This window comes from Corvus cornix, chromosome Z (assembly GCF_000738735.6).
Source record: "Corvus cornix cornix isolate S_Up_H32 chromosome Z, ASM73873v5, whole genome shotgun sequence".
Classification (NCBI taxonomy): Eukaryota; Metazoa; Chordata; class Aves; order Passeriformes; family Corvidae; genus Corvus; species Corvus cornix.
Window position 1 is genome coordinate 4,082,409 of NC_046357.1, and position 21,200 is coordinate 4,103,608.

The 21,200-nt window shown below is 38.1% G+C and overlaps 1 long non-coding RNA gene across 1 annotated transcript in view; it reads right to left on the reverse strand.

Moving 5' to 3' along the window:
• Positions 1–399: 399 nt before the first annotated feature.
• LOC109144044 overlaps positions 400–21,200 on the reverse strand; it is a 34,881-nt gene continuing 14,080 nt past the window's right edge. The window contains exons 2-3 of the long non-coding RNA XR_002044524.1: positions 2,309–2,387; positions 400–562 (exon numbers count right to left, since the gene is read on the reverse strand). This is a non-coding gene — a long non-coding RNA (uncharacterized LOC109144044). The remainder of the gene's footprint in view (positions 563–2,308; positions 2,388–21,200) is intronic.

Sequence of the window (21,200 nt, forward strand, 5' to 3'; positions counted from 1 at the left end):
GGACTTCTCCATACATTGGGATCAGTAGTATCAGTGTCCAAGTATTTGGGCCTTACTTTGTTTCCATGATTTCTGTGGTTTTTTCCTCTCCCTTTTAGATGGGATCTGTGCATTTCCATCTCCACCATGGGCTGCTGTGACCCTCCACACCTGAAGCTGAACATGAGGAGGATCCAGTTGTAACATCTGGAATTGGATGGGGCTGCCTGACTTCCCCATGTTTGAACCTGCTGTGGATCCAACATGCTTGATGTCTTGTTGCTCCCCAGGGACATTCTGATGACATTTCAAGCTTTTAACTTTCTTTTTCACTGATATTAATTTATGAAATGCAAGCAGCATCAAAGAGTCCATTTTTACTCTGTGAACCACGCAGCATCTGCACTCTGACAGGACAATAATGATAAAGCCATGGATAAATCACATTACATTTGAGACAAGCAAAAGTACCTTATTTCATTTCAACTGATGGAGATTGCAAGGTCCAATCTAGTTTTCTGCTGATGAATATGCAGAATTCCCTTTTGTCTATATTTCAGTTTTTTCTTCATTTTCTTGAGGCCTAAAATGTTAAGTCAGACAAAACTCACGTGAGCTTTGTAAATGTAAACACTTAGTACAGACCTGAGAATTCTTTGCACACACTTGTATCAAAACAAAACTCCAAGGAGGGCTTGAGTCTTGAAAAGCACCCTACAGTAGCAAACAAAAGAGGGTATCCACAGTGAAGGAAAAAATAATTTGTGGAGGATGGTCTGTTATTCTACAAAACACTTTACCAAAAGTTTTATTATAGTATTTAATGTCCTTTGTTTTCTTGTTTCACTTTACCTGCATAACGATCTGAAAATCATCCTTAAATCCAGTAATATCTACAGTAGACTGTTAAAATATCTGTGTTTGAACTATGGAACTCCTAGATTGATAAACACAGCTCTATGTGGGCACTGTCACAAATGAGGAAACTCAGGAGGCAGCTTTCCACCCAGCCACAACTGCATGTGCCTATGCACATGGCCTCACCTGAAAACCCTCCACATTTTCTTTCTTATCTTTCCTTCCTCCAAATCATCTGAGTGCACCACATGATTCCTACAAAATTATCTAACTACTTCATTCTGTGGATCAACAAAGATTCAGAATAAACTTTCTGCTTGTTTAGATTGGTTGTTTTTTTTTTAATATACACCACTATTTCATAGCAAGTATTTCCCATATGATTTGAATAACGTCAGTCCTGGCAAGATCATGTGTTGGTCACATGAGGTCATCATTAATAGTAGGTTAATCAGCTTTCAATTTGCCACATGCAACACCTCCTGTTTCAGTTCCTGTATTTGTTCAATTGTGACAAGTTTTATATATGTAGATATTAAAACTCTGTTTGTAGTTTGTTCCTTTGCCATTTTTCCCCCAATGACAAGACAAATTCCAGTGCTTATAAAACAAGAACAAAAGCCCTTAGTAAAACATTCAGAAATCTATATAAAATTATTGTAACTCAATCCAGGAATTGTTTATGACTACTTCTTGCCTTGGTAATCAAGGACTCTAATTACAAATTTAATATCAAAAGAGTAACTAAAAGAGAGGAAGATGGGGATGGGTGGTTCTGGTGCATTTTCACCATCAGTAAGACTGTCATAGTTCTTTGGGCTTCTCGTTTTATTGGCAAAAGGAACCCCTAGTGCTCTGATTTCACTGATTAGACATTTTTACAAGATAATAATTTGAAAATGATTGATCACTTCATTATCTGATTTTCACTGGTGTTTATAAATTAAACACAAAAATACACTTAAAATAATGACTGTTGCTCTCATTAGGACTTGTATTTCAACTCATTTTCTGATAGTCAGCACAAAGCAAATATTGGCCATGCTTTGGAGTGAAACAAAATTAATGACACATTAGGATCCGATCAAGAAAGTTTCCACATATACATCTCTTTTCCTAATGTGGAAAGCCAAGCATGTAAAGTGTTTTCTATTAATAGATCTGCCCCTTTCCCAGGAGACCACAGCTCTCAGCTTGGGAAGGCAAATAGTACCAGGGTGCCCAGGGACCACAGTGAGACAAAGACTGGATTTCAGCTGAAGGCAATACAAAGAGGAGGAGCAGGAAGAGCTCAGGACTTCTGACCCTCAGAACACTGTCTCTCAGGCTCTCTCCATCATTTTCCATTGCCCTGGGATCTCTACTAAGAAGTAAAGGCACAACTCCTGCAGCAATGAGATTCAGGGGTGCCCAGAGCCTTCCCTTCACTGTGATTACATTACCAGTCATTCTCCGAGCCACCTCATTTTACCTGCTTCAGGTCTTCACTCCCAGATGGATACAGCACAAGCATCAAAGGTTTTTCTCAGCAGGATGCTTTTCTGGAAACACTAAATAAAAGCCCAAACACTTCAACTCATTAATAATTTTGTTACATATATATATAGGAAGAGATTTGTGAAGAAAACAAGACAATAAATTGAGAAGTGCTCTAAGGTGGCACCATTTCATTCATCTATCACTAACGGATTTTTTAAATAGTATCTTATAATTTCCCCAATAAAAAGGAGAACATATATAAAATAGTGATCTCAATTCCCAGCAGCTCCCTAAAGCTTGCTCTCAAATCTTTATTCTCATTTTAAAATCCTAAACCATATTTATGCTGAACACAGAAACATGTAAGTTGTTTTCGCTGACATACATCAGCCGAGCACTAGCCGGATCAAGTCTAAGTATCTCAATTTAGCAGGAATACATGTACTAGAATAACTCTTATAACACATGATAATTAATATTATTATTTTTAAACATCATAATAACATTTAAAATCAAAATCTCAATAAATTTGGGGCAGTAATGAAATAGTAAAACATCAGTTTGCTCTATGATATGGTTGAGAGTCATTAACTTTCACTTGGAAAACAAGGAGACCAGTATAGTTATAACCTACAATCTTTTGATAGCTTTTACCCTTTTTCCGCCTTAAAAACAACAGAGCTAGAACAGACATCACAAGATAGGTTGCCTCAAAAAAGCCCTTGAAAAACTACCAGTCCACAACAAGAGCAACTTCAGCTATCCCTTATCCCCAGCATTTTCTCAAAAGAACAGGCTTTGTGATGTACCCTTAAGAGGTACTATTTTAATGCCTGAAAATAAATGAGCCGCACAGACTGGACAGTGAAGCAGAGATTGCACCTCCTTCTTCTGTGCTGTGCGGTGTTTGCAAACACATGCCATATACTCATTGCTCATGCTATACCAGATAAAAATGAATAGTGATCATGTACCAAGACAACAGTTTAGAGGACATCAGAACCTCCAGCATGACTTGTCACAAGATCAGCAGTGTTTTTTAAAGTGGGTTCATTATTATTCACACACTGTGCCCTTTCAAGGTATTAGCCATTATTCCGGGTATTCTTTTTGGTAAAACAGCACTGTTGCTGACAGCTGGGAGGTTTAATGTCAACTATTTCAGGACTGTAATGCCTGTATATGGGGGTTTAATGCAATCTTGGCATCGATGTAAGTATGGCAACACCCACACTGTCCTAATAACTGTCCGTTAGCATTTCCATAAATTTAAAGATCAGCTGTGAGAATTTTAAGTGAAATTTGACATAAAATTTGGAAGAAATACTCTGTGCAAATTGTAAGTCAGAGAGCTTGATCTTACCTGATTTCAGAAGTTACAGTCTATAGGTGTGTATACCTTTGGTAGATAAGGAGGACATGCTGCCCTCATATCAGTCAGAAAACCGCAGTGCAAACTGAAGCATATGAGATGTACATTAAACACTTGCAAATGTTTATGCACAGTGATTCTTAGTTCTTAAAAACAAAGCCAAGATATTTGTATGGCTGAAATCATGTGAAAAATTTCAGCTCTCCATGAAAGTATGCAGGCTTAACTCCTAGTGTGTTAAATACCATGCACATATAAATGGCACATAGTCTCTAAAACAAAGGTCATAATCTAATAGTCTGATCCACGGTGAGGTGCAATGAAATCCTAGAGGAATTAAGAAAAGAAAAGGTAAAAAAAATGAAAGAACAGCTAAGCACTTCTGAATAGGCAGTGCAGTGTCTGTACTAAGCAATGGCATCACTGTGAAACGTCATTAGATAGCACCCAAGCAGAACTTTTTCTTGTAATTAAATGCAGCTTTCTTCTGTATACTGACTTATACCCATGTTCTTTTGAGGACAGCTGCATTCTGAGACTCTTACAGAGTCTTTCTGTATATTTCTCCACCAAAGACATGTTTTCTATTTCTTGAAGAATTCATTGAATATCATGATGACAGGAGCAACTAGACCATATTCAGCACCTAGGAGTGAAGTTTCAAAGAACTCACCACTTCTTTTTTTTTTTTTTTTTAATGTATACATGAATTTTCATAAAAAGTTTTGGAACGTAACTGCTTTTCTCCTGAAGAGAATTACTCTACTGAAAGGTAGAGTAGTAATTTATTTTAAAAGCAAACACATGGAGATCCTTGGAAAAGTAGAGGCTTGTTTAACAATTCTGTGGTTTTTTTATCACTTAAGATATTGTAATAAGGCTTCTTAACTTCTTCAGAAAAATTAAAGAGAGCCAAATTATTTTCTGGAGTGCAAATCATCTTCTGGAGTGCTGACAACTTCAGCTGTCTACTGATCTCAGCAGCCTTTTAGCTAGCAGTGCCTGCTCTTCACCATGGAGAAAACTCCCTTGTTGGCTCAGCGCGGAGTTCATGCCCTCTCCTTACTCAAATTTCTCAGGTACCTAAATCCAAAATGGAGTTAAAGAAATTCTATCATTGGAAAACTGACTCCTTTGGAAGATAAATGCTTTTTAATGATTAATAAGCTTTAAAAAAGATCTCCAAAAATCAGTGACTGAGTTATGCACACCCCAACCTACAGGCCTAGAGGTGAACTGCACCAAGCACCATCTCATCCTAGCACATTGCTCAGTGTCTCAGGTTTAACATTAGACTGTGTGTGCAGCTACTGCATGAAATGAAACATGTGCCCTCTCAGTTTACCTTTCACAAAGGCTGGACAGAACAGTGACTGCACTGCTCTATCTGCTCTGCAAAAGAGACAGAATTCCTTGGGTTGTTACCCTATTATGTTCTGCAGAAAGTGTCCGATTTAGCAATCAATTTGAAATTAAAATAAGTGAACTAGATCAAGTATAAATAAAATTGCAAAACTGGAAACAAAATTACAGAGCCATTTCTTAAAATTTTCTCACTTATCTCAGCCTGGCTGTTCCTGGCCCAACAGTCAGATGAGTTTAATCTTCTTTACAAGTGAACCCTGAAGGGATATAATTACACCTAATTTGTAATAAATTACAGAAACCTGGGCATTAATTTAATACTGCATCACAATTTTTATTCTTTAACAACTAATTTCCAAGATAATGGTTTTATGGACCTTGGAAAGCAAAGTTGCTCACTTAGCCACCACAAAACTAGATTTTAAGGACTTTTCTTGCAGGATGAAAACAGCTGAGGGAAGGGAGCTTAAACTTCTTCATCCAAGCATGATTTCATCAGAGTCCTGGCAATCCATCAGTTGCACGGCACTGCTGGGCTGCAAGTGCATGAAAGCCAGAAAGCAAGAAAAGTATTAATTTACTCTACAAGCTGATGAAAAAAGAGCTGTTGGCAAACTGATGAACATGAAAAACCAGCTGCAAGAATACTTCCACTTGTAAACAGGAAGTATCTCCTTTCCCCTCAAATACAACAAAGATTTGGCAAAAAGTAATTTTTTCTCTATAAATTTGGTCATGTCACATGGTAGCCATGGTATTCAGAAGTGTCGAGAACTAAATTGTGAGTCACTCTGTACCAATACAAAGTTCTGGAAAAGTATCCAGCTAGGATGTTATTATACCAGGTTCATGTGATTTATGTTTGTGAGGGGTTTTTTTGCTTGTGTTGGATTTTGAGGGTTTTTTGGGTGGGGGTTGTCATTTGTCTGTTGGGGTTTTTTTAAAGCGGATAATGCTACTCCAGTAGTTCCGTAGATGTCCTTTAGAAAATAGTTAACCTCTGTGCTCCTGGCCCTACCAGATCACTTCCAGACAAATTAGGGTTTAGTGACATAGGTGTAAACACCCTCGGGCTTCAAATTTTTGACTTTACCCAGTGCAGAGGAACTCTCTTAAGGAAAAGAGAACTGACTCATTTTTCACCAAAAAAAGGTGAGGTCACAGAGGCTCAGTCTTTGAGGATTTAATCACACACGTTTCCAGACTGAAGAAATACTGAAGCTTTACTTCTTTTATTTTCTTTAGGTGTATTGCAGTGGTGGCAGATCACTTACCTAACAGTGCTTTTCCCACCAAGAGGTCATATACCAATTCAAGTTTTAAAAAGTTCTTGTTCCTTTTTCCATGCCCCATTATTAGGATAATCTTCTTTAATATATTCAGCTACCATATATTTAGAACCTTCATTAAGAGTACTAGTCCATGAAGAGATTTCTATTCAGTACATAGATCATAAGAAAAAGAAACATCAGAGATCATTTTTCAAGCAAGCCAAGGTCTTTAATAATACAGCCAAACAATGCTCTATATACAGTGGAATAATCTTTTCATTATCTTTGTATGAAGGACACTGACATCTTCTCATTTTTCCCAGTGACACGAATCCTGACACCAAAAAATTCTAAAAACTCTCCTTCATATATTCTTCCTTTGATGAAGCATGTCCTTTGAAGCTCTGTTCTGTGAGTGCTTTTGGCTTGTGCTCAGTTCGGCATAATTAACCAATGTATTATACTTGTGTATGCAAATAATCTCACTCAAAGTCAATGAGCCAACTGAAATATCCTCGGCACTTGGGATCAAACCCCTGATTTGGAGGAATGGAGGTAATTAGTGCTTTCTTGACAGGTGTACTTGTGAATGTGAGGTCAGAAGCAATCCCCAAAAGGTTTAAAATTATTACACATCATTATCTGAAGAGTCTGTACCACAAGTAATAACTGTATATTAATAAATTCATTTTTATTTTCTTGTTTGTATTTCTGAACTAGAAGGAACTTGTTATGTATCTCGTTTTCACAACTAAACATTTAGACCTTCAAGTGATCTACAAGGAATTTTTCATTTGTGCCCACATCCTGTCTTGCATTGACTTGCATCTAATTCACTGATTTCAATAAAAGTCTCTAAATCTTAGAAGACATCCCAGAATGACATTTTAATTAGTTTTTGAGGAAGGTTTCATAAATTATGAAATGCCTCTTTTTTTTTTTTTAATTGAATTGTTCTTACTTCCTGACATTTTTAGCAGTGAGAACTGAATAGCTTAATTTGGGCAGAAACATCTAAGTCCTTTACCCTAGAAATTGTTCAAGTTTTGTTTCATTCTTGTCATAATTTCAAGCGTTCATCAAGATGTGCATCTTCCAGCCAGGAAGAATCTGAGTGTCAGAACAAAGAGGTAATAGCCCAAAAAACGGTATTACCAAGAATGTTTGGTTTTCCCCTACAAATTAAAAAGGAGATGAAAATTATGTCACATCAATTACCTTTTTCCTTTCAGGTCATCCTTGAAATAAAGAAGAATAGAATGTGATTCAAGTAAAGCAAGTAAATAAATAATAAATAAAATAATTTCACTTTATAAGTTATACATATTGTCTTGAAACACAATGAGAATTCTTTTCAGCTGATCCATTTCCATACTCATCTGCTTCCTGCTAACAGCTTTTGTAGTGCAACAGTAATGAAGTAAAAACATTGATGGTCATAGATGAATTGGATAAGGAGGACACTTTTTACGCAAAAAAGGTACTCAATAACAAAGACATACACTCATTGTTAGACAGTTTGGATATTTACTGTATGTATTATCATTCTTGTCACATTAGTAACTATAATTTTCAGAGTCACTGCCATGTTTCATATTTGTTTTTAAGATGAAGTATTGTGTACTTTTTTTTGTACAGTATTTTATGTTCTGTACAGTTATTTATGAGACATTCTTACTGCAAAGGCTGATCTTGATCATTTTAATTACCATAGGATTAGTTTGGCAATAACTGAACTGTATGGTATTTGACCACAGGTCCCAAGGGGCGTCTTGGTTCCTTAGGACCCAAACTTGCTCTCTAACCTTGAGATGCTTCGTTTGCAAAAAAAGGATACACAGTGTAAGTAGTCATTCACAACTGAAAATCAGTTGAGGTTTCCTAACCTCTGGTATATTATTACACCACCAATTTTGAACTAACTAGCCACAAAACTTGAAATTTCTGCACTAATGAGGATACAATGTAAAATATTCTCCTATAGTGTAATACACAGATGAAAAGCAAGCCATATCAAAAGGCTGTACAGAAAAAAGAAGGGGAACATTTTTCCAGGAACATGAAAAAAGCCCCAGCCACAGAAGATCTATTTCTTCATAAGAGTACTATGAGAAGAGTTCATTCCTTGTTTGTGTGACCAAAGACCGAAAGCCAGTGAGACCAGTGCAGAGCTTTTACCCTCTCATGGAAACTAAAGGAATTTCTCAACCATAATACCTTCTGGGAAAGAAACCTCTCTGGCTTCAATTTAGGTGGATACTATTGGGGAGTTGGTTACATCCTTATAGGAGTTTCATCTGAACATCCCTGGAGGGGGATTTCCTCCTCCTCAGTCAAAGAGTATTTCTCAGGCGTTTCCCTCACCTGCACTATTTCCACTACAGACTGGCACGGTCGAAAAACATCTAACAACCTGGTGCCACTAGAGAAGGACAGACACTGATTCAACAGTTACCATCTACGTGTTCTGTCCAAGGCATTTTATACCCTAAGCTTAACGCAACCGGGGGCTTGTCAGCACAAGCCCCGGCGAGCCCTCGGGCAGAGGGGATGCAGCGTTGGCCTCCACAGCATCCTCGCTGCACGGCTCAGTGGAATCGGCGTGGGATGGGTGCGTGCCTGGCTCCTCCTCAGAGGAAGCACATTGTCGGGCAGCCGATGATCAGGCTCGCGTTGGCCCGGAGGCAAAGAAGGAGGGAGGGGCTTCTGGTGTGAGTTCCAACAGGTTTATTTGCAGGAGGGACCAGGGACCAGCAAAAGCCCCGAGGAGACGCGGGCTAGCCCCCTTTATGGGGGGGGTGGAGTAAGGCAGGGAGAGGGAAAACAACCAATGGGGTAAAAGCAGAGGGGAGGATACAATTTTTCAGAACAAATGGGGAAAACAGGGAGGCAGGAGTCATAACTAAATTATAACTAAAAATGGGAGAACTTTCTGTAACAGGGGGAGGTAATTTAGGATTGGGAGCCACCCAGGGGCAGGTAACCTAGACCTCAGTGATCTCTTCTGGTGACTGACATTTGATGGTTTCAGCCCGAGAGCAGGCTGAGCCACCCCAACATAAGCTTTTACTTTTCCATAAGTGGGAAACACATATTGACAAAAGATTTTGACTCCTATTTAGAGATTTAAAAACTGAAGTTCGACTATTTAAAGTTAACTGCTCCATTCTCTTTCTGTAGGTAGGGTAGTAAGTTTCTTGGGAAATAATTTTTAAAATCTCCTATACAAAGCAAAACCTAAAAGTGTAATTTTATGTTGGGGTGGTTTTTTATATTATTACTGACCACATCTACAGAGTAGAAATGACCTGGTTTCTTTAGGCCTCCATCAAAAAAACTCACATGAAAAATATTTGGAATTCCATACCTGTTATACAAAAGCAAATGTTTTAAAACAGCTTGAAGGGGATTTTTTGCTGTGTGTCATCATTCTTCAGAGCATGATAGAGCCCAGAACAGTGGTCATAATGTATTTAATAGAAATCTATCAATAATAAATATGGATGGATTATTGAGTTGGTCACAGTGTAATTCATACTTAGCTTTTTAAACAAACCCTTCATGCAAGTAAATGTGTTTCCTTTATATTAAGCAATAGTGTAAAGATTTTCATATACCAGCATGGGGAGCATATGAACAAACAAAAAAAAGGGTTGTACTGAATGCATGTGGCCTACATCGACTTAAACCAGTCACATGCTGTGGACTGTGGCAGGAATATTTCACATTTTATTCAAAGGGAAGCCAGAGGATCATGAACCGAACAGCTGCTGAAGAGAAGCTGTGGAGAAGAAACATAATTTCAAACATGTGACATGCTTCCTAGCTGCAATTTTTTTTTCAGTAGCCACTTCCTATATACAAAAGAATAATCAGAAAGATATGAGTACTGAGTAGCACAGTACATATCAGTGTGGCAGTACCACTCACTATAAAATGTCTCGAAGCTTGCTGTGGACCTTTGCCAGAGTACACTTTATGCACAAAATACTATGCTCTACATTGGAAGGCTTGGTGCTCAAACTAAATATTAACATTTTCTTTGTTTCCCATTGGGATAAATAGATTTCATCTCTTAAACACACCAACTCTTTACACAATTTACATAAATGGGAGAAGAGCAGTCTGGATTATAGCCTCTGCAGTAGTTTTGTCATCTGGCTCAGTTCCAGGCAGGCTTAGATATCACTATTCAATGTAATTATGCATTCAGATAAAGTCAATTTTGCTTAGCCTGATGCAGAGTCTAGCAGCAAGAAAGTTAAGAGAATCATTCCACATAACATTGCTACTAATACATCCATTCTGCAAGACTGAAATGGGATTTAGATGACATACAGGCACTGGCTTGTTCCTCTGGACATGGGTAAATGTCTTTGTGGTGCTGCTGGAAGGAAAAAGCTCACTTACCACAAACAGCCTCAGTGGTATTGTCAGAGACCAAGAACTGCAGTCTGGTGCTGTGACAAGTTGCAGTGTTATATGTTCCCTCTTGCACAACTCAAGCAATGATACAAACCCCAGGCTTTTGATAACATTTTAGTAAAAACTGCCAAAGTACACAGATACTTGGGTGTATAGCATGAATTTGTGGTTATATTGACAGACCTACTTACTCAAATAAGTCATCCTACAGTGTTCTTCTGAAAGCATACATACGGGAAAGCTGATATCCGCCAAATGTTTCAGTCACAGGACGCCACAATAAGCTTTACTACCCATTATCAAACATTGATTCCTTATTAAAACATGCTGTTTAGTGATTTAAATAAGATACATTAATTGTCAGAGTCCTAAGCACTCACTGGTCATTATTGAAGGGCCAATCATCTCAGAAAATGTTACCATTTTCTCAATGATAATCCATTGGCTTAGGCATCCAGCTAAATATCAGCAGCCTGTTTCTACAAATAAGGATTTTTAACTGAAATGGAAATGTAAGTTTCTGAACAAAACAATATTCCCACAGAAAAAAAGAAAAATATTTACTGCTATTTTTTTCTTTCAAGTAACTAATGATTTGTTGTAATACTTTTTTTTTGTTGTTATAAATAAATTAATTCAAAGGTGGAATAAAACAGCTATTCTAAATTACTAAAAAAGGTCTTTGAAAATGAAATGGCATCACAAACAAGTATTGTACATATCATAATTTGATACAGTTGAAGTGAATATGATGGCACAAAAATTTTATTTTCCACTAATAAAAAAGACCAGAGCAAGAATCAAAATGATCACCTGACTGACCAGAAAGAACTGGAAGAACAAGAATCAAGAGGGGACCTACTTTGGTGTGAGCTTCCATTTGCTACTTTAGAGCATTTACAGTGTGGGATTTAAACAATGACGAAAGAATTTCAGCTTTAACTGAGTACCGTAACATCAGTATAATTTACTAATCCTGAATGCTGACATTACTTAATGTCCCTTTCTAACTTCAAGTGTTTATTTCAGTTCTTCAGGACTGGAAGTTTTCTTACTTTCTCTATGTTTTTTCTTTTAATTCAGAGAGGTCAAGTATCTAGAGAAATATCTCTGTGAAAAGGCATCTATATTTCTGGCAAAACACAAAATCAGAAGCAATAAAGCTTTTTCTTTGTTCACAATCTCAACAGCCATCAATCTCTGATTACTATTTAAACATCTCTGTAGGTCTATACTTCTTCTGAACAGCCTCTGCTGAGACCAAACTTTTAGGAGCTTTTATAAATAGTGTAGCTGTGCAATTTTATTTCATTTCCAATAAAAATCCAACCACCTTCAGCTGACTCCCTGGACATACATTATAGACATCAGTTATAAAAACTATATGCTCCACTACAATGTCTGGAATGGATAGCTGGATGCTGGGAATGAATGGCTAAGTGGGAATAAATTATTTAGTAGCCAGTATACAAAACCAAATGGCTGTGATTCATTCCTGTCCTGGGAATGTGAAGAGTATCTTTGAACAAGAAAGCGTTGGGGCAATAGCAAATGGAAATTATATGTCAAATCTGCATGCTTCTTTCTGGTGGTAGCCTTTGTGCCCAGGGACTTTGTCTTTGCATTAGCATTAAAGAAAAAAGATATATTTAGCCTTAAGAATAAGAAACCATAACTCCCCTGTATTACCCAGTGTTGTAGACTAAAGTACTGCACCAAATAGCTAGTAACAGCTAATTCCCCCTAAAGCGTTCTAGGTTCCAACAAGACTATATAAATTCCATATAATCCTTTGCTTGTTTTACATAAGTTTTACATAAGGAAAATATAATTGTTTATCATATGCAAGTCTCTAGGACCAAGGAAACTGGGAATAGGAAAGTAAACTTTCATACATAGAAACCAAAACAGAACTGGAGGGAGCAGCAGGTGAGATCATCCAGGGTGCCAGTAATGCAATAGCAAAGGGCACTCAGGAAATGAGCCTTTGAAAAGAATGCACTTGTATTTAAAATTATACATGTGGGTTTTTTCTAATTACACAGAAACTTTCCGACTGAAAACACACCTCCTTTGTACTGTTCAGTTTTTAATAGCTGCACATTTTAAATCTCCAAAGTCAAAACCATCTCTGTTTAAATTATGTAACCCATTGGTGTAAGATGATTTATCCTAGGTCATAGCTCTACCTCTCATTTTGCTTTTTTTTGTTGTTGCTGTTGTTTTGGGGGATTTTTGTTTGGTTTCTGTTGGGGTTTTTGTTTGTTTTGGGGGGTTTTGTTAGTTGGTTAGTTGTTGGTTGGTTGGTTGGTTGGTTGGTTTAGCTTGGTTACGCAATAGTGATTTTTTTATTGATGTTATTAGTGGTTGGGGGGGAGTTCCTTGTTTTGTTTTTCTGTGGGTTTGGGTTTTTTGAATAATCTAACTTACCCTATGAAATTTGTAGCAACAATTTGAATAAGAATTCTCTACTTGTCAGTTTTCCCTTCAATCTTCTTTCCCTTTGTAAAACACCTCATCCCAGTATTTCAGTGAGGCAGCTCAGATTCAGGGCTCCTTCTGCTAAAAGCTGCCTTTGTTGTGCCTCTGTCAGCTATCTTTGCAGCTGTCCTTCCAACTGCCTGCCACTCAGTCATCTGGTGCAGGAATAACTAGGTGCAAAGTGGGCCCAGAGCACTTGCATCCAGAAACAACTTTTCAGTAGAACCTAGACAGTAACATAAAGCTATGAGGTGTACAAAAAGAAAATTTGACAATGTTTCTTAAAAGGAATTGTCAGAGGATTTCTGGAAAACCATTAGCAACCTCTGACATCTCAGATGCAAACTTTATTACAAAAGATGGCATATTCTGAAAATATACGTCTGTGGGCATTACTTCTGTTTATACCACTGCTGTGCAGCAACTAGGGCATTGCAAGGTCAAAAATATTACTCAGTATAGTAACACATGAAGAAGAACTATTTTATATAAATTTACTATCGTAACAGCTTCCAGTAAGACAGGTCTTAAACATGGAAGCAAACTCCAAGATGCAGCTTTCCCTGCACAAATGTATTTTTCAAAACTAAAATATTAGTCTCTTGTACATTATAGAAGTAGGTCCAGCTCTTAAAAACGAGCCCAAATACCAGGCAGTAGTAGTTTAAAATTACAAACAGCTAATCCACAAGCAACCAAGCTAAAAAGGCTTGCAAATGTTTGCTGTTCCTCAGGAAAGATTGAGGAATATGTATAGCAATATATACCTCTGCTACAAGAAAAGTTGTCATTTTAAAGATGATTTCTGATGTACTAATCCCTTAAAACACTTGACTTTAAAATAGCATGGGAGTCTTTTCAGAGAAGCTAATGTTCCTTAAGTTGGTCCCCTTCTATATAGTCTTTAAAGGCCTAGGAATTTCACCTACTGAGAATTTTATATCATCTGTAGTTTCTAATTCTTAAACGTTAATTAGAAAATACTAGCACTTAGGTACCATTTTCCACTCTGATTTTTAATCTTCTACTGGTGTGCACATAAAGATAGAAAAATAGCTTTCTCTTTTGAACTGCTTTGAAGCATGCTAAGAAAAAGTTCTTCACCCAGAGGGTGGTTGGACACTGGAACAGGCTTCCCAGGGCAGTGGTCACAGCACCAGACTGACAGAGCCAAAGGAGCGTTTGGACTCCTGGGCATGTAGTGTAATTTTTGTGGCATCCTGAGCAGATCCAGGAGTTGGACTCAATGAGTCTTGTGGGTCTCTTACAACTCAGAATATTCTGTGAAGTGGTCAAGACCATCAGAGCTGCTGCTTCCTGAATTACTTATAGCACCTTCAAAGGTGCTCCTTCAAAGTAGGTGTTTTACCCATAATTACTACACTGAATTTTTCAGAAATGGTTCTACAACATTTTGTTTATATGTTCAGTCAACCTAGGTCTGTAAGTGGAATTTGTAATGTCATAGCTCTTAAAACCTATTATTAAAAAAAAAAAAGCAATAGTAAAAAGATACACCCACAATGAAACCAAAATTCATTAGAGAAAACCCTTTTCCTTCTAACTCTTCAGAGCCTTTGAACACTACTCAGAACAAGTAGGCAAAGCAGCCACAGAGCCAATGAATGATTTCTAAGGACAGGTTAAATATCACCCCTTCTTCTCAACCAATCATTACATAGGTGTAGGTGAACATCACCTCTATCCACAACTGACTTATCCTATTCAACAGTCAAACAAAATTTATAGTACATTTTGGCAGAGCTGGATCACTTCACCAAGCCTGATTTCTCAGCACAGAAAAGCATTTAGCTGAAGATATTCACAAAAAGACAGATGGTCTTGCAAACTCTGCCAAGCCAATGGGTCTTACTATTAATAAATCAAATACAGAAATGATGAAAATTAATTTACCTACTGATAATTTTATCTCTTTTAAAGGTGAAGTCTCAGCAACTGCTAATAAATCTACTTATACCAGAGATTTTGTGTTTAATGGGAGGTTCCATACAGTGAAGACAAGTGCTGCATTTCAAAAACTCCCTATGTAAGGAAGGTCCAGTGTGATTCACAAGAACATCAAATTAAATACATGGAGCAGTGACATTTTAACCAGCGTCCATACAGCACAATTTTGAAGTGTGGTCTGTATTGGAAGAACTTGCAATGGAGACAGCTGTGCAGAGCAAATCAAGACAAATGGATGTACAAAACTCTTCAGTGTTTATCCTAAGCACAGTTACTACAAGCACAATCCCTTTGACACCCACAGGCAGGTTACCCATGGCAAGGACAGGCTTCAGCTGCTGTGCCTCATGAATTCTGCTGTGCTGATGGCCAGTCATGGCTCTGGCAGCTGCTGGACAGAGAAGAAGAAAACCTGTGCTGGCTGTATGTAGGAAGATGTCCAGCTCAGTCTTGACCAACCCTTCTCAGCACCACCTTTATGATCTACAGTTGATAAGGGGTCAATAACAGGGGAACATAATGTATAGGTGTTGCACAACAGAAAGGTGTATGAGCAAGTAGGCTTATAGGAGAAACATTAGATCTGCAGTTTGCTCAGTGGCTGTAGAAGAAAACTGGAAGATGAAACCTGGCACTTTGAAAATCAGAAGACTGCTAGGCCAAATTTTCTTTGGGTACTTCAGTGTTCTACTGCCAGGATCTCTGTCAGACTACCAGGGCAGCATTTAGTCCATGATGTCCATTGTTTTCACTTCTCTTTTCTGCACAAATAATTTTATCCTGTTCTGAATTTTTTTTTAATAAATTTTAAAGGTCAGAAAAAAATGTTTATGCACCATAGTATTGACTGAGGAGTTGAAAAATTTATGATCTTCCCATATGGAAGAATTATTTTTTAGATTTTGTATTTTGTTATTTTAAGTGAAATAATTTTCTGCTCTAGATGATGAAACACTGATATTTCCAAGTATTACTTCTACATCTTTAAGTTTTAAAAGGCTACAAATAGGAATAAAGGCTCTGGTAGGTTTGACATCAGCTGAAGAAGAAAAGACAGCTGACTTCCCTTAACAATAGTCACAGCAGATGCAATTTGCAAAAGATGAAAAAATAAGGGTTTCAAAATCTAAGAAGCTAACACCATTAAAGATTTCCAGTTTATATGCTTCCAGAGCTTGTTTTATGTATCTCTAAAGAAGTGTGTCAAAAATGGGGTTAATGTCTTGCAGCTGAATAACTTCTGGTTGCGTCATATTAGATATTTGGTTTTTTGTCTATTCCTCATATAAGCTTGTTTAATTCACAGATGCCATAGACTTTGGATGGAAAATGTCAAAGGGAAACATTTGTATTTTGGTAATACTGAGGATATAAGTTCACAGTGTAGAATATGCTATTACTCATTTGAGATAGATTTTAGGGGAAAGTCTAAAAAGCTTACTTTCCCTAGGGGGTTTTAAAAGATGTGTAGCTGTGTCACTTAGGGAAAAGGTTTAGAGGGGAATACGGTGATGCTGAGTTAATGATTGGACTTGATGATCTCAGAAATCTTTTCCAAATTATTCTATTCTATGATTCAAGAATAGCAGCAGCCAGAGTGGAGGTACCACCATCCTCTCTGGCTACGGGCTCTTGTTCCTTCCACCTCTCCCTACTTTCTCCATCAAGGCAGTGGGTTAGTTCCCAATGCCACCTTCACCCAACCAACATCTCCTCCCTTTTTTCATTCCTGTTTCCCAACAGAGCAAAGCCTAATCTGGGTCTTGTCTTAAAGCAGGAAATTAACAGTGTTGGATCAATCCCTGGACAAAACTCTCCAAGCACAACTGTATCATAATGAAGCTTTACCACTAAAATCCCAGAATTATGACAGTAATATTAATCAATAGTTTTAGTAAATGGTGAGAGAACTTTTAAATAACTTTTTCTTCATCACAGCTGAAGAACTGCTGATGGTTGTCAGGACAGATTAATTTCCTTAGATATACAGTATGGACTACCTCTCAGGTGCCTTATCTATGTTCTTAAGTTACAAGCTTTTCCCATATCAGCAAAATTGATTGCATAGCTACAAATTAAAAAAAAAACTTTCTGAACTAAAATATGTTTACCTAATATTCTACCATAACATCCACTCAGCCTAATTAATTACTTTAGTTCACTTGCATCAATTTTATTTGCATTTGTGTTTTGCAGTGTTAAACATTCACTCAATCCTGCTAATGCAAATGAAATTATGCTAGTAAGGGCTGCCTAATGACCCGTATCTCAGTCTTTACACCCACAACACCAGTAGGATGGCCTGGGGAAAATGTGTTCCTTACCATAAAGGCAAGGTCCTCAGCAGAGCTGCTCAGGGCTGTGCAGGACGAACTCTGAATTTAAGAGCACCATTAAAAGCACAGATTAAGAAGTTAGCCTTTTACACTTCATTAATGGAGAGAAAGGCATCATGTCAAGGAAGCAGAGTCATGACACTTTTGTAGAGGGTAATATGAGGACAGCTGATGGACTCATTGAAACAAAACCCTCATCACAAATTTGTGAACAATTCTTGCTCTCCAAACTAAGCCCAAGTCATGTTTCATAACCGTGTGGTCATTTCCTTCAGCCACAGAGTAGATTTCCATGATCCTTTTCTGCAGTACACCTCTGTGACTTTCTCAAGGACAGTTTCAGAGCCAGCAGGAATGCAGAAGCCCTGTGGTAAGAACTGGCAGTCTTTTGGGTAACATTTACTTGACAGATCTAAACATCAGATTTCTATTATTGCAGCAGAACACAAGCATGACACCAGGGCCTGCTCTTCCACGCACAGTAAAGATGATAACTGCAGGAATGGTGGTGCTACCATCATGCTAAGGATGCACCTGGAGGAGGGCAAGCTGTGCATTTGCTCCCTCAGATGGATAAAGCTGCACTGCTTCTCCCTCACTGTGCAAGTCAGAGAATATGCTGCAGCTGAGAAAGCAATAGAAATTCTACTTTCTACAGTGAATCCATTCTTGCTCAACACTAACATAAAAATAACTGCATGGTGAAGGCTGATCCATGATGAATCACAGAATATTTAGGGTTGAAAGGGATCTCTGGAGATCATCTTGTCCAAATCACTGCCAAGGCAGCGTCACCCAGAGCAGGTGACACAGGAACATGTCCAGCTGGGTTTTGAATTTCTCAAGAGAGGGAGACTCCACAACCTCCCTGGGCAGCCTGTTCCAGTGCTCTGCCACCCTCAACACTAAGAAGTTCTTCCTCAAGATGAGGTGGAACTTCTTGTGTTTTTGTTTATGGCAATTGTTCCTGATCCTGTCACTGGGCACCACTGAAAAGTCTGGTAGCATCCTCTTGGCACCCATCTCTGAGATATTTATATGCATTAATGAGATGCCCTTTCAGTCTTCTCTTTTCCAGACTAAACAGGCCCAGCTCTTCTGTCTCTCCCCATAAGAGAGATGCTCCAGACCCCTCATTATCTTTATGACCCTTCGCTGGACATGTTTCAGAAGCTCCATTTCTCTCTTATACTGAGGAGCCCAGAACTGGACACGGCACTCCAGATGTGGCCTCACCAGGGTCCAGTAGAGGGAGAGGATCAGCTCCCTTGACCTGCTGGCCACACTCTTCCCGACGCACCCCAGGATCCCACTGGGCCTCATGGCCACAAGGACACACTGCTGGCTCATTGTCACCTTGTGATCCCCCAGAACTCCCAGGTCCTTCTCTGCAGAGCTGCTCTTTAGTGGGGCAGCCCCAGCCTGTGCTGGTACTTGGGGTTATTCCTCCCTGGGGCAGGACCCTGCACTTGCCCTTGTTGAACCTCACTGGGGTTCTCTCCATCCAACTCTTCAACCTACCACAGTCCAGCCAAAAGACAGTAAACCCTCTGGTGTATCAGCCACTCCACCAGTTTCAAACCATCAATATGAAATCAACCTTGGCTAAAAAAGAAAAATTTGGAGAAATCTGAGAAACCTGTATGTGCATACATGGACACAAATAATATTGTAAATGTATATATCTTGCCAGTAAAAGATGGTTAAGTGATAAATTGATTCCAGCTAGCACTTGCAAAAGGTTAGATATTCATGTGATTAAATCATGTTTAACTAAATATAAAATTCATTTTAGCCTAATTCTCCAATTGAAAACTGATCATCACAAAGCAAAATGCATACTCATCAGTATGTCTGAAGAATGGGTATGCAAATTTAAGATTTGATGCTCATAGCTTGATAAAAACAAATATTACTGCAGACATACCTTTCAATCATACTGGTTTTCCAAGCACAGCCCACAGTTACCACTAATGGGTAATCTAACCACAGTGCTTGGAGCTGGCAATTTAATACACCCTTACTCATCCTGCTGAGACAGATCAGTAAAGAACATGTTTGTGAGCAGTGAAGGCTCAAGAAATGCCAGACCTCTGAACCAAATATCTCAATCAGAGTCTGGTAGCAAAGCAACAGCAGCCAAAAGTCTACAATCATAGAGATTAGAGCTATAATGCCCTATTCACTCATTCCAGCTAATTCCCCTGAAAACTCAATATCCTTGCCAGCACCTTGCACCATTACCTCTCACTACTTTTATTGTTCAGGTTTTTTCTTCACCTTTGAGGTCAGAAGCACACTAAGGAGTAATGACTTGGAACAGTAAAAACTATTTGTACTTTATCTATAGAGAACTGTCTGCTTTCCCTTATAATCACAATCTCAGTTTATCAGAAAAATGGTAAGGAAATTGACTCAGAACATTTTCATTTTCAGAAATCATTACTATTGTTTATATTTCTGAGCTGAACAAAAAAAAAATCCAAGTTCTTTTGAGTGAAAATGACTTGTTCTGTACTGATGCTTTCTGACCTTTAAACTAATCATTTGTAAAAAAGATAAGGTATATCTGCTCTGGACACTTCTTTCTGTAAGTTGTTCAGATCTGTGGTTTACATATTTAATTTTATTTTCACTTATAAATAACTTAATCTGCATATAAATTACAGGAAAAAGAAGATGGTGAGTTATGTCAGCCAAAATATACCTTCAAAATGAAGGAGCCTAGTGACCTAAAATACCTAACCAATTTGTTATTCAGACAATGCAGATACATTAAAATTATAGAAAACTACACTGAATGTACAGGCTGTTAAGACAGGTATCACAATATTAAGAATTCCCTGGTGGGAAATTTCTAGCTTTGATCTGAACCAATCCTCATAGGAACAAAATGCAATTCTCAGACAAAACAAAAGACACAACTCTAAGCCTAATTTTCCATTTCAAAAGAGTCCTCTGTAAAGTCAACATAACACTTGAAATGCTTAATGAATGCAGATGCTTCATTTCTGAGAGAAAGTTAGAACTGGTACCCAGGGGTACAATGAAGAAACACCACTCTAAGTTGAAATATAGGCTCAATAAGCCCACAAACAAATGGCCGAATACATGTTACTCGTTGCTTCTGAAATATCTTAAATTTCACATTAACAACCAAAAATATTCATCTCTAACAAGAATTGCTGGTTACCTCTCTCCAAAAGCAATGATACAAAAGAATGAAAGCTGGTGTTCTTTAGGGGTCTTTTTTGTGGAAGAGGAGTCAAGTTTTGTTGCACCTAAATTCTTTAAGCACAACATGAATTTCAGATATGTCAGTAGTCAGATGTGTGGAAGAAGAACCAATCTTTGCAACAGACAATTTTTCTGACTGTATTTGGAAGCAAAAGTGGGGACAGGGAGAGCGAATGACTATTCCTGGATATAGGAACAGAAACAGTTTCAGCCCTAAAAGAGAAATTGCCTTTTAGAAGTAAGGAAGTGAACAAGAATACTAACTCTAAGCAGTGTTTTTCTCTCTCAGTGTACCCAGCACAGGGGCCTCCCAACTGCCTCATGGTGACAGCAAAACTGTGCATGGTAATAGTAAAGCAGGAAAAGTCCTGTTCAGTCTGTATTTTTGGACAAGCACTGCCTCCCAGATGTGGTCTCAGCACCAGAGGA